Source organism: Equus quagga, chromosome 9, assembly GCF_021613505.1.
Source record: "Equus quagga isolate Etosha38 chromosome 9, UCLA_HA_Equagga_1.0, whole genome shotgun sequence".
In the NCBI taxonomy this organism is placed as follows: domain Eukaryota; kingdom Metazoa; phylum Chordata; class Mammalia; order Perissodactyla; family Equidae; genus Equus; species Equus quagga.
Genome location: NC_060275.1, coordinates 10077643 through 10091133, shown reverse-complemented (window position 1 = coordinate 10091133; position 13491 = coordinate 10077643).

Sequence of the window (13491 nt, the reverse complement as noted above, 5' to 3'; positions counted from 1 at the left end):
AGTCAAATTCTGAGGACGTGTGCTCAATCACCACGTTCTGACGAAATATTTGGCTCATTGTAAAAGAAAAGTTTTTGAAATATTTCCTAGTTACATTTAACCCAAAGTACCAAGACATTAAAAAGAATAAACAGTATTCATAGCCAGGGAAAACAAATCCCACCCACTCAAATTCCACATTTCACACAATTTTGGAGGCAACATTAATATAAAACAGCTGGTTTATTTCATCAGTGTAACCCAATGTTTATTTTAATCCTTTGAAAAAGTATGATTATTAAAGCATAACAGTTTACTGTATATTAGAAAATTAAAAAAGAAAACAGAAGAAAAAACCTGCTATTTTACCACTCAGTGATAATCAATAACATATAGGTTATTTGTGTTTATATTTTAAAAGAACAAGATTATCTTCCATATGCAATTTTACACTTTTAATATCTAAAACCATATCTTTAATATTTTTCAGAATCTCTAAATATTATTTGACTATTAGTTTCTAACAACTGCATAGTATTCTATAGTATAGATTTATTGTAATTAACTTCTCTGTTGGACATTGTAGTTTTTCTGTTTTTTTTAATAAATTGTATGGCTAATTTCCTTGTGTATATGAATAGATACACATATATACTGGTATATGTATATGTGTATGTATATGAAATATATGTGTGTATATATATATATAAAATAAATTTTTTTACCTTAAAAATAAAGTTACTGGGCTAAGAATTATAAGTATTTTGGGGGCTGATGTCACATAGTCTCAAATGGCACTTCAGAAGGGGATTCTGAGAGCAATATATGAGAAGGCATATTCAACTCTAACTCGGTTATTCCAAATTTCCTAATAGGATGAGAGCTTATGAAGATTCAAGCAAGTGCTGTGTAACACATGGTCTCAATCAGAGACTCATAACACCATAAGACCTCGTGCATGTTTTGTTTGTATGAGCATTTTTTAGGTGGAAAAAACACAAAAGCCACAGCCAGGTGGTCTATAGATTTTTGTCTTGCTCTAATTTGCAAATTACTCTCTCCACCTCTGCCTCTCCCCATTACCCACGCCTGTTGTTATAGGTCAGGCAAGCGACACTGACCACTTTCAACAGCACAGCTACTTGATCTCGGAAATACCCGTGGCAAACATTTGAAGTTAACATTTTAAATATTAAAAGCATTGATTTAATTCCCACATTGTTTTAGTTACTATGCTAATATAAACTTCTTGAGCAAAAGTATTTCTTAACAAAAATAAATGGTCAAATGATGTTATCTTTTAAAAATTTTGATAAAAATGAATACAATCATTTTCAAAAATGCTATCGAATTTGCACTAGAAACAAGCTCTCAGCAGTTTGTGCCACATTTTTACTAACATCATAAGAGGCTGTGCATAATTTATAAGAAACTAATTTAGTCTTGAGCATAAATTTTCTGGTGGTGGGGAAAAGCTCTTTATTATGCATGTTTTATGACTTACCTTTTTCTCCTTTCCCAGTTAAAATGTACGAGTGTTACACTTCCATACATTAACTTCTGACGGTGCGGATTACAGCCCAGTGGGGATCACTGTGAAAGGCTCCAGACACACGTGTGTTACAGTTGGGGATAAGAATATCCTATTTATAACCCAATGGAAATTGGATTAACATTTTAAACTTCTCTCTTAGGCACCTCACTTTACAATCTAATAAAATTCCATTTGCTCGATAGATGATGTTTTGTGGATTGAGCCTGCAAGAAAGATTTTTGTCTTTTACTTTAAAAAATATATATATATATACATATGTATATATTTTCCAATGGTAAAACTAAACATTTTGAGCCATATGTAAAATTCCATCTTTCTGGCTTCACTGTGAGATACATTCTTAGCCATTCAGTCACTGAGATCTCAGCAAGCATGAAGTGGCAACACCACTTTGCATGTCCCTGTTTCTGTCACCCTAAATCTCCATTGATCAAGATGCCTAGCATTTCCTGGGGTTGGGACCAGGCATAACCACATGGCATCATAGGACAGGCCTAACGTGAGAGAAAAGTTCCTGTGTCTCAGGGAACATTTCCAGTCTACCACCCCCTTAACCCTACCCACAACGTTAACCCAACCTTCATAGATCCATTATTCATAATTTAAATATATGTCTTAAGGCAAATCTTTCATGGAGGAGAAAAAAATTGAATGTAATTCATTTTCTTGGTGATAAGAAGGAGTGTAGATTTGAGTGTATGGAGCAAGGGAGGTTTCAGAGCAGGGGATATTCCCAGAGATGGGAGAGCTATGTAAGGAAAACACAGAGGAGTTATGTAAGGAAAACAAAAAGACACTCAAAGCTGAGGGGGAGGAGATGAGAAAGCAGCTGTGGAATGATGGATCAATCTAGAATATCTTGACTGTGTCTCTTACTGGCTGTTTGATCTTGATGAAACTCCAGTGTTTCCATGATCCCATCTGGAAGGTTGAAAATACCTAACTTGGGCATGTGTTGTGGTCACTATATCAAACCATATAAGTGAAAATCTCTTGTAAACTACAGAGCCAGGTACATAAAAATCCTATTTTGTCAGCTGGGGAGAAGGAAATGCATAATGTAATTGAAGGAAGCCAGACATGCTGTCTCTTTCTCACAAGAGTGCCGAGTTTCATCTTGTTTTTTATAAAAATTGTATTTGACATATATTTCCTGTCATCTTAGAGTCAACATAGTTAGAGGTTAAAGACTGTACAAGTAGAAAGACAAACATGGGTTTTCCATAAAAATTAAGGCTCTAAGTTTAATTAGACCCCATGATTTATTTTTCATCTCGTTCAGTTTCTCTTAATAATTGTTGAGTAAAGAAAAAAGATCAACACCTCACAGAAATGTATTTTTTTGGTATCTTCACAGTGACTCAGTACAGAAAGAGAGTGGATGACACTGGAAGTAATGAGCATTTTACTACAAAGCAAGGTCTGCACACTGTAGATGCTTAATGAATAGATGCATGATGTCTGAGTTATAGTTTAAGGTATCCAGGTAGTAAAATAACATATGTGTAAGTACTTAGTCTGAACACATGTGTAATTTATGATCATGCACAGTTTAAATAAATTCATCTTGATTTAAATCAGGGGTTGGATGGGACCATGTCCATTTTGCTGTGATTCTGGTTTTTTTTTCCTATGTTGCTAATTGAACCTGTCACAGCTTAGAACCACTCAAAACATGTAGCAAGTTTGTCCCAGGAGAGATTTAGGGAGTAAGGAACCACTGAGGTGTAATGCGTATTTACATCAGTTCTGAGAAGTTTCCAGGAGCCGGGTTCTTTGCAGCAGCTGGGGAAGGGGCAGGACATGCACCAGCGGATCCGACCATGCGGAACCTACAGAGTATTCCCAGGCATGTCTCTGAAAAATCTGAACAGGCACCTGGTCACTGAAGTGAAGCTGCTGCGTGGCAGGTGGACTGCAACTCTCCGCTGATTTGTTCTCGCCAAGCATCTCCGAGGACTTGCTGGATGCATTGTTCACACCTGACGATTGCGCTTACATCAACACGGGATGCTTCTGGCAGGAACCGCGCCAGGTAATTAGCATATCTCATACATAATATGAAACAATGAAAATGAGAGCCCGCATTGTAGTTGTTCTCATTCCTGACGCGGGATGTGAGCTGTGAAAAACATGTTATTCATCAAAGCAGAAGAGCAGACTATCAAAGTTACCAAAAAAGAGAGAGAAAAGGTTCTTAAATTATTCAAGAACGGAAACAAAGCTCTGGGCCAATGGAGTATCTGAAGTATAAAAACAAAACCCTTTCCAACTTGGAGTGTTTATATGACCTCACACCCTCTCGAAATCATTCTTTGTGATTCTGGCGTGTTCTTTTTAATAACCGTCTCACATAGAGTTAATTAGGCCTTTGTATATGTTAAGAAAAACATGGCAAACACATGTATTTTTGTTTGTCTTTTGAAAAATTTAATTCTATGCCATTTTTTAGACGTAGAAAGTTATTTCTAAAATGTTCAATGTTAATTACCGGCTCCTCATCAAGGCCATTTCACCGTTGGTGTATACTTGTTTCTTCGGAAGGCAGTAAATCGGGGAAAAGACAAAAAAGTAATATACTGCCATACTTCAACTCCTAAACATCTGTTTCCAAATATTTTTACCAGCGTGTATTTTTTTATTCTCTCCTAAATAAAAAATTATAGAATTGAAAGCTAGATCTTAAGATAGGCCTGTGGAACTTTAACATATGGTAAGATTTGTTCTCCCGAATAGGTATTTCAATCATTACTAGCGATCCAAGATATTTATACATTTTTAATTTTTTCTTCTATATTAGTTACCTAGGGTTTTGTAATACATTACCGGAAATGGAGTGGCTTAAAACAACAGACATGCATGACCTCCCAGGTTCTGTGGGTCAGGAGTCCGAGTCCATCTTAGCAAGTTCCCTGCTCCAGGGGTTCTCAGAAGCCTATAATCAAGGTGTTGCCCAGAGCTGGGTCTCAGCTTCCAAGCTCACCTGCTATTTAAGATTCAGTTCCTTGCAGAGGTGAGGCTGCCTTCAGGTTTCTTGGTAGGGCATCTCCCACCATGGCGGTTTCCATCTTTAATCCAGCGAGGGAGAGAGTCCACTAGCGAGAGGAAAGTTACCATTCTATATAAGGTAACCATCGAAGTGACATCCTATCACCTCGTCATTTTCCATGTTAGAAGGAAATCACAGGTCTCTCCCACACTCAGGGAGAGGGGATGACACAAGGGCTTGAATGCCAGGGGCTGGGCATCATGGGGCTACCCTAGAATCAGTCTGCAGCACCTTCCACGGCGTAAATTTCAAGGAAACTTATTTACAGGGATGGTGACATCATTCCTTAAAGTCCCATCAGTTCTTGAAAGGAATATGCAATCTCGATTAATTTGGGAAGCAGTATAGGAGAACTTCATGCGTCATGAGATGTCTTAGCTCCATCGCTGATACCTCTTTCCTGCCAAATATCCTGGTTCAGGACTCATTCTCACAAAGCTCCTTCTGACTCTTGTAAATTAATTTGCCTGTTTAAGCAGGACTTGTGCTTTCTAGCTCATCCTGCTCATTTCTTTCATTTCTATCACTTTGCCTAAACCCTGTAGGAAGCAGAGTTTGTGATTTAAACAAATCTGATTGTCTATCCTGTTTTCCAGGAGAGATGGGGGAAATGAAGTGAGCTTTAGAGGGGGGTTCCTAATCAGGATTCACAAATAGCTGGTACAAACAGAAAGGGAATATAATGAAAGTTCAGGAAACAATTGTGTTTTTCCCTAGTGCACTCCTTAATGAAGAAAGAATGTGGCTTTCTGAAATAGTCAGAGGATATTTATAGTTTGGTTCATACAGACAAGAAAGGAAATCGATTTATTAGCCTCATTTTTTGAAGTAAATTTAATTTGCAGTACATACATTCTATATAAGCATTCAAGCTACTCAACATGTATCATTGAATTAGATACTTGCACAGATTTAGAAGAAAAATATACCAAACTAAATAGAAAGTTTAAATGTATGTAATTATGCGAGAAAATGAAAAGGAAAGATACAACTGCATATTAGATAAAGACCAATGTAAAGAATTCTGGGAGACAGGAGGCCAGAGTTGGGATTGCCAAGGGTCTCTGTGCCTGTCATCCTGGAATCCCAGCATGGCGCTGTGACCACTCCCCGGTGCAGGTACCTCGCCCCAGGTGTATCACATCGGCTGGTCTCAGTGCACTGTGCCGTGGACCACATCTCCTCGCACTGCGGGTGTAGATGGTCCGACTCCTAAGAGAGATCAGGGACTCCATTTTGTGAAGACCCGGTCTGACTCGAGTTTTACCTAAACCGGGGACTTAGATTTAAGGATAGGCGTGGTTTCAGCAGCATCTAGCTGGAGCGCCTGGTGATTCTCTAGTCACCCAGGCTGCCAAGATTGTCATTTCTTTGGCTCTGGTAACTCCCTAAAATGTTCTTCCTTTCTTTCAACTTCACTTTGTGATGAGAAGGGGCTCAGAATATTTCAAAATGGATGGGCCATTTGCACTTTATTTAAAAGTTTGGTTTTCCCTTCCCTGATGGATGGTTTTGGAAGAAGACTTTTTGGTAAAAGGGCTGTGGAGACAGCAAGCTGAACCAGAAGGATGTTATCAAAGAAAACACAGTGATAGATTTTAGCACTCTGTCCTAACTTTGAGCTGTTTCACCATTTTTTTCTTCATCTCCCATCAAAAAGTAAAAGTAGTTTTAGCATCTCCTAATTCTCTTTGTAGTGACAAACCAGTGAGCAATTACAATTTAAAACTGAGGATGTTAACACTATTCTTAAAATGCTCTTTCAAAGGTAGATTCAGAACTTCAGAACATGTATTATTTATTCTCTACAGCTCCTCTCTTAAAAACTTCATCTCCCATAAAATAAAAATAGAATCAAACTTTAATTAAAATGATGAAAAATTTATGATAAATATGCATTAATGATGATTTATGAAAACAAGTAAAGAAAAACCTAGGATAAAGAAAAAATTGAAAATATAAAGCCTCATTTAAAATTTAATATTCCTGGAGACAAATTGGCAGCAGGATTTCCCTAAGAAAGCTTCTCCTTTGATTGATAAAAATAGCACCTTTAATAAAATAATTTTATCTTCTTACTTAGAGCCAGTTTTCATTTATTTTAATTGTTTTTCTATTGAAATGACTAGTTTTATATATTTATAAGCAAATGTATTCATGAATTATGACTGAAAATACCTGCCCAAATTCAAGACACCAATGACTTGTATTTCATAGGTGGTGTATCTATACGCAAAATACAGTTTTCTGAATTTTTCAAAATGCATCCTTCTTCCTATCCCCCCCCAATACACACAAACAGATATGCCTCATAAAATTCACTCTCAAAGATCAGATATATCATATTGGTGGAATCAGGGCCTAAAAAATTAGCATTTTGGTGGTAGTTGCGTATATTCAATTTTAATGTCAAAAATATATAAAATGGAATTATATCACAAAATATTTTCATGAATTTTTGTAAGCAAATGTCACTCATATCTAAAAGTTAAACATTTAGGACATTTATATTTTAAAATACAGCATCAAATCAGAATTAAATAAATGGAGATTCCTCTGCAATATTTTTTTTTCTTATGAATACTATTTATGACTTGGTTGTCTGAGAGCCTACTTCGCAAGGTGAGTAGATGGCTATTCCTTCTAACAGAAATGCTGTGTTCTCTCTGTCAGCACACAGTATCATAACTAAGATTATTTACAGTGTTTACACCTAAAAGTCACAACCTCTGAATCTAAGAGGAAGGAACCCACAGGCCAGTTTGAAGGACAGAACTTCTGCCCTACAAATCAGTATATAGCTGTGACAGTTATTACAGTTGGTGTTATGAATTGTTACCAGTTCATCCATCTATTCTTAGGACCGCCATATGTAGAGTGAGAATTTTATGAGTAAATGACCAGAGACAGTGGAGCAAGAGGCCAGCAGAGCACTTGATACCGTCTTTTTAATGAACTATATTTGTTATACAAGCTGTAAGATAAAAGCCTTGTTTGGAGACAATTTTTTTTCCCTAACGTGATGTTACTGTACTTGCCACTGTTTCAAATGAGCAATTATTTTACAAAGTCTTGAAAAGGGAAAAAAAAGATAATATTTAATACAATACTTAACCTTCAGCAGATGAAGCAAGGTGAGTACAATTTAAAAGTAAAAGCATAGGCTTTTTTTTTTCTTTTGGCTTAAGATCAACATAAGCATTAGAATGGAGCCTACGAATTATGCATGGACCGTTTCATAATGCAGCAACCATTTCTACGCTGGGCTGTGCGGAAGTGTTTTAAGAGAAGATGGTGCCATGCTATGGGTAAATCCAGGAAGTAATGAAAGAAAGTTATGACTGTGTCAAGACTCTGGATGAAAAATCAGAAAAGTGCTTATGGGTATAATTGTTAAGAGTAAAAATATTGAACCAGGAGGTTTAAGTCAGGTTTAGCCTAATAATGATGAAGGTAAGTCCACAAAGGGACTTAATTACTAAAAAATACAGCCTTCGAGCTAGCAGTAATTCAGGAAAAGGAATGCTGCACTTCAACCGTGTGTCCATACTGATAAAATGGGGTGAAATACTAAAATAATTTTGTAACATTTTTGTATCGTATGTGAAAATAACTTTAATGTGTGTCTCTTTGTTCTTTTCATCTTGCTAATGGTAGAGATCAAGTTTAATTTACTGTTTAGATTCACACCATAGAGGGATTAGGAGATCTGTGAATCATCATAAATGCCAAAGATTTTGTCTGGTACTTAATAAATTATCTCTTTTAATCAGACTACAGTTCTGAGTGATATGTGCTGTTACTCCTATTTTATAGATAAGAAACTAAGGTTGAGTGAAATAAGGTTGTTTGTCTCAGGCCCATACCTGGGGACAAGTTCTCAGATCCTTCTGCTTCAGAAAATGGTGCTCTTTGCTTCATAACTCGGTGCCTCACCTCTTCATTCTCCACAACAGAACAAATGCTTCTTATACAGAATCATCCTTGAATGTTAAGACAATTTTATAAGACTTATTAAGAGCATCCATAAAGACTTTTACTTTATATTTGTCTTCATATTTTGCATTTTGTTACGATTTGTTAATTTTATATATATATATTATTCTATATTTTTGTCCATTGTCATTCATAAGATTTATTTATATATATATAAAGGAGATCTTTTTTTTGGACTGTAGTTAAGAAAAACATTTGCTTATAATAACTGGACTACTATTTATTTTATAATAGTGAAAGAGCTCATAGGTTCTTTTCTTTCCCTTTTTTTCAGGTTATTTTATTTGTTTGTTTGCTTGATTTTATTTGATTGTTTTTCCAGGAGCCCAGATTCTTAGAGGTGAATACACAGCCTTTTCTCTCCCATAACTGTCATTGTGTTCACCTTCCTCCTATGCTAAATCATAGTTTTTATTATTTTACTATATTTTTTTTTATATAATGAATTATTGTGACTTGCCTAAACTACTTTTAGAAAAAATGTAGTACAATTATGTTTTCTTAAAAAGCAGCTCTAGAGTTCATTTACTATGTAATCTAAGTAGGGTTTCTCTACTTCTCCTCCATAAGTAATCATCTTTTAATTAATGGCTGTGTCCAATTGAAAAATAAATAATTATTAAACATTTTTTTTTGTGAGGAAGATCGGCCCTGAGCTAACATCTGTGCCAATCTTCCTCTACTTTATATGGGGTGCTGCTACAGCATGGCTTGACGAGTGACACTAGGTCTGCACCTGGGAGCCAAACCTATGAACCCCAAGCTGCCAAAGCAGAGTGCTCCAACTTAACCACTACACCACCAGGCCACCCCCAATTATTCAATAATTTTTAATCCCCTGAAACCTTGGGGCAAATTCCACACAGGACTATTTTCTCATGTGTGCAAAACTTAATGTATCTTTCCTTGAGGAGATGGTAAATTAGAATGGGCTCTGACTACTATCTCTAAGGCAACTTTGGAGTGTCACAGTGAAGTCTAGTAAATTCTTTGACAATCTCCTAGGGAGACAGAAGAGGCTAGTATTTGGTGTTTGGGAGATGGATACAAGTAACATCCTAAAGGAGAAAAAACAGGGGTCCCTCCCAAGAGGCAGGTTGCATGGTAGATTTTGATTTGCACACTTTTTCTTCCTCACTGTACTGTGACACAGCTCACTGACATGAGCACTAGTCAGGCTCAAACGCTAATATCTGGGTGCCATCCAGACATGCCTGGAAACTGACACGACAGCCAGGCCAAAAGTAGCCCTTCCTCCACACTCCCCCTTCACAGCCCAAAGACTGGACCATTACAATCCAGGGGAGAATCGCCTGCCAAGAGCGGTGCAGGGCTACGGAAAGAAAGGCTCCATTCTGGAAGAGTCACCAGGTGGAGGTCCAGCACATTCGGTGGTCTAGCCCAGGGTTTTCCATTGTGAAGATCATTTCTGCATTATCTTAAACTGACTGGATGGTGTACAGACCAGGGCATGGAATTCTGGTGCTAATTCTCTGTCCCATCTCCCCATAGTCCACCAAGACCAACTTTGGCATCAAATAACCTCCAGGGAACAAGCAGGTGTCTAACAAGTACCATTCACAAAAAAAGGAAAGCCCCAAATAAATGCAATAATCTGATAAAAAGAAAGGCGAATCAGAATTAATGTTACAGCAGAATAAGAATTTAAAAGAAGCATAATAATTATTTCCAAAATGATAAAGGAAGATAATTATATCACTTGTCAAAAAAGAACATTTATAATAAAATAATAACAAGCCAGGGTATGCAAAATAAAATAAAGAATTTGATAAAAGTGAATGATAACAGAACAGATTCTATTATCACTAAAAATTATTTAGTAATTTATTATTTATTAAATTAATATTTATTAATTATATTCTATATAATATATGTTGTATGAGACTACCATTTTCATTAACAACAGAATCTGTTTATCTTAAATAATCAAATAACATATCAATATTTATATATTATATGGTTAATATATATTACATACCATATAATGTAATATATGATAACATTATATATGTATTTTGGGGGATATATTTATATACTTATATAATTCATCCAGCAGACTAATTCTATCTTTCAAATATTTATGTGAACAAACCCAAAATTATGTTCAGCAAACATTTCGTATGCTAATTTAACTGTCCCGATGGTATAAACTAAGTGTTTTGGATAAGTATTATGCCTCTATTAAAGTACTGTGCTAACCTAGTAAATAAACAAAGATAATAATTCATTTTTAGGGTCTCAAGATTAAGAATAAATATATACTTAACTTACATTTTATAGTATCCATTGAGTCATAATCTCTCTTATATTTTCAAGCCCAAGGTAAAAGCTAATCAAGGGCTTAACATTCTTAAAGGGCTTGCTATATATACCTAGGGTAGCAGTTTTTTTTCAGTCTTTCTAACTTGAGACCAATAGTTCAAATACAGTTTCATTAAGGTGGAATTAAAGTATCTCAGGCTTAAAATAATTTTATTTTATATTATGAATGGAAGCAGCAGTGCATTAAAAATATGTTATTCATCATGAATGAGTAAGATTTCTCAAAGGGGTGAAAGGATAGCTCAAATAGAAGACTCTGTAAATGTAATGACCATGTTAGTGAACTAAAGGAGAAAAAGTTTATCGCAGCAGATGCAGATGTTAAATTTTTGTGCCTATTTTTGATTAAAACTCAGGAAATTAGGGATGAGGGTACATACTAAACTTGATAAATCCTGTTTCTAAATTTTTAAACTTTAGATACATTCTCTTTAATTTGGGTGTTAATTACTGTAGCTTTTTAACATAGACCTGGAGATCTTTCTCAATCTGGGAAGATCAGAAAAGAAAAATACTTAAAGGTAAAAGTTCAATAACGTCACTATTTGCAGAAGAATTACTTATCTGCATAAAAAGCTCAAGAGAATCACCTAAAAAGTTTTAAGACTATAAGAAAATTTAGCAAAGTTAATACAATGTCAAATTTTCAAATAAATATCACGAGTCTACTTCGGGATTAGTCAACAGGAAAATAATAAAATATTCAAGTAATATACAATTTTATCAAATAATAATTTGATATTTTATCAAATAATAATATGCAAAATCACTACAAATTATATGTTCTGAATACACAGTCCTCGATGTCTTTATTCTTCATATAACCTCTGGTGACAATCTCTATATGTATTTACTTCCTATTTAAAAAAAAAAAAGGCCTTATGAAGTAAAAACTACAGTTCTCTGCTGAAGGAACTGGGCTGTGTTCCCAATGACCAGATGTCCCCCTCCCCCGCCGTCTCCCATCCTTCATTAATAGTGAGTACTGAGTGGATCATCATGATGTGTTTCCATATTTGAGTTAAACGGCATCCAGGAAAGGGAGCTATTTTCTGGCTTCTCATTTAAGCCTAACTACTACTCCCTTGCCACTGTCCGTGGAGAAAGAATAGCAGTGTTAATATGACACGTAGATTTTCTATGCATGGAGAATACCGGAGTACAGTAAGATTGCAATATTTGGGTTTAAGCTTAGAGGACATTTCAGTTCCATGTAGGGGTGTGTGTGTGGTCAGAAGATGACAGATGATGGTGGAGTCAGGCAGTGAGCTGTACCATACTAAGAGTGTTCTTCTGCTAGGTCTAATACTTAAGCCTGGCAATTATCTTAGCATTTGAGCAAATCAAGTCCCTGTTTTCCAGAGTTAGAATTTTTCTAGCACTAAAGCTTCATATTACTAAATGCATATGTGCTAAATATATATGTAGTCAGTCTTTTTGTGTGTGGGTGGGTGAGGAAGATTAGCCCTGAGCTAACATCTGCCACCAATCCTCCTCTTTTTGCTGAGGCAGATGGGCCCTGAGCTAACATCCGTGCCCATCTTCCTCTGCTTTATATGTGGGATGCCTGCCACAGCGTGGCTTGATAAACAGTGCATAGGTCTGCACCCGGGATCCGAACTGGAGAACCCCGGGCCACTGAAGCCAAGCATATGAACTTAACCGCTGTGCCACCGGCCGGCCCTATACTCAACCTTTTATCACGGGCTGCCTGTCAAATTTAGTTTGGGGTGTTCTTTTGCTTGTAATTGAAGTCAGAGCAGCCTGAAAGAAGCTATTCTGATGATGATGACGACAGAGGTGCAACAGTGTGAAGAGAGGAGATGGAATTTAAACAGATAGGAGAATGAGCCAGCAAGGGGAAGACGGCATTCTTGTGCTAATAAAATACATCCACATGTAATTCTTAAAAAAGTCTATGAAGTAAGGGTATGTGTGATTAGTCTGGTTTTACAAATGTAGAAAAAGATGTTCAGATTTGTGTATGTAGGAAAAGTTCCAGGTTCTTTTCTGGAAGTTGAATAAGGAAGTAGGAAAAATTCTTCCCCAAATTTTTATAGTACTTCATCAATTAACTTCAAAGTCTTTCATAAAAAGTTGCTAAATAATATGAAACTATGAAATAATGTGCCTTCTTTAGGTTTCCTAAATGTTTCCGTTAAAAAAAAAATAGATGTGGGGCTGGCCCTGTGGCCGAGTGGTTAAGTTCGTGCGCTCCGCTGCAGGCGGCCCAGTGTTTCGTTGGTTCGAATCCTGGGCGCGGACATGGCACTGCTCATCAGACCACGCTGAGGCAGCGTCCCACATGCCACAACTAGAAGAAACCACAACGAAGAATGCACAACTATGTACCGGGGGGCTTTGGGGGAGAAAAAGGAAAAAAATAAAAAATCTTTAAAAAAAAAAAAATAGATGTGCCACCTGGTATGAGAGACGAAAACAGTGTAAATGAGTTTTAAAGTTAATAGAGTACATTAGAGAAGAAGTTCAGAAATAATTGATCTCTCCAGGGTGACAGCGCAACGCCTACTATAGCCCCAGCCATTGGTAGGTTGCACATCTAAAACTA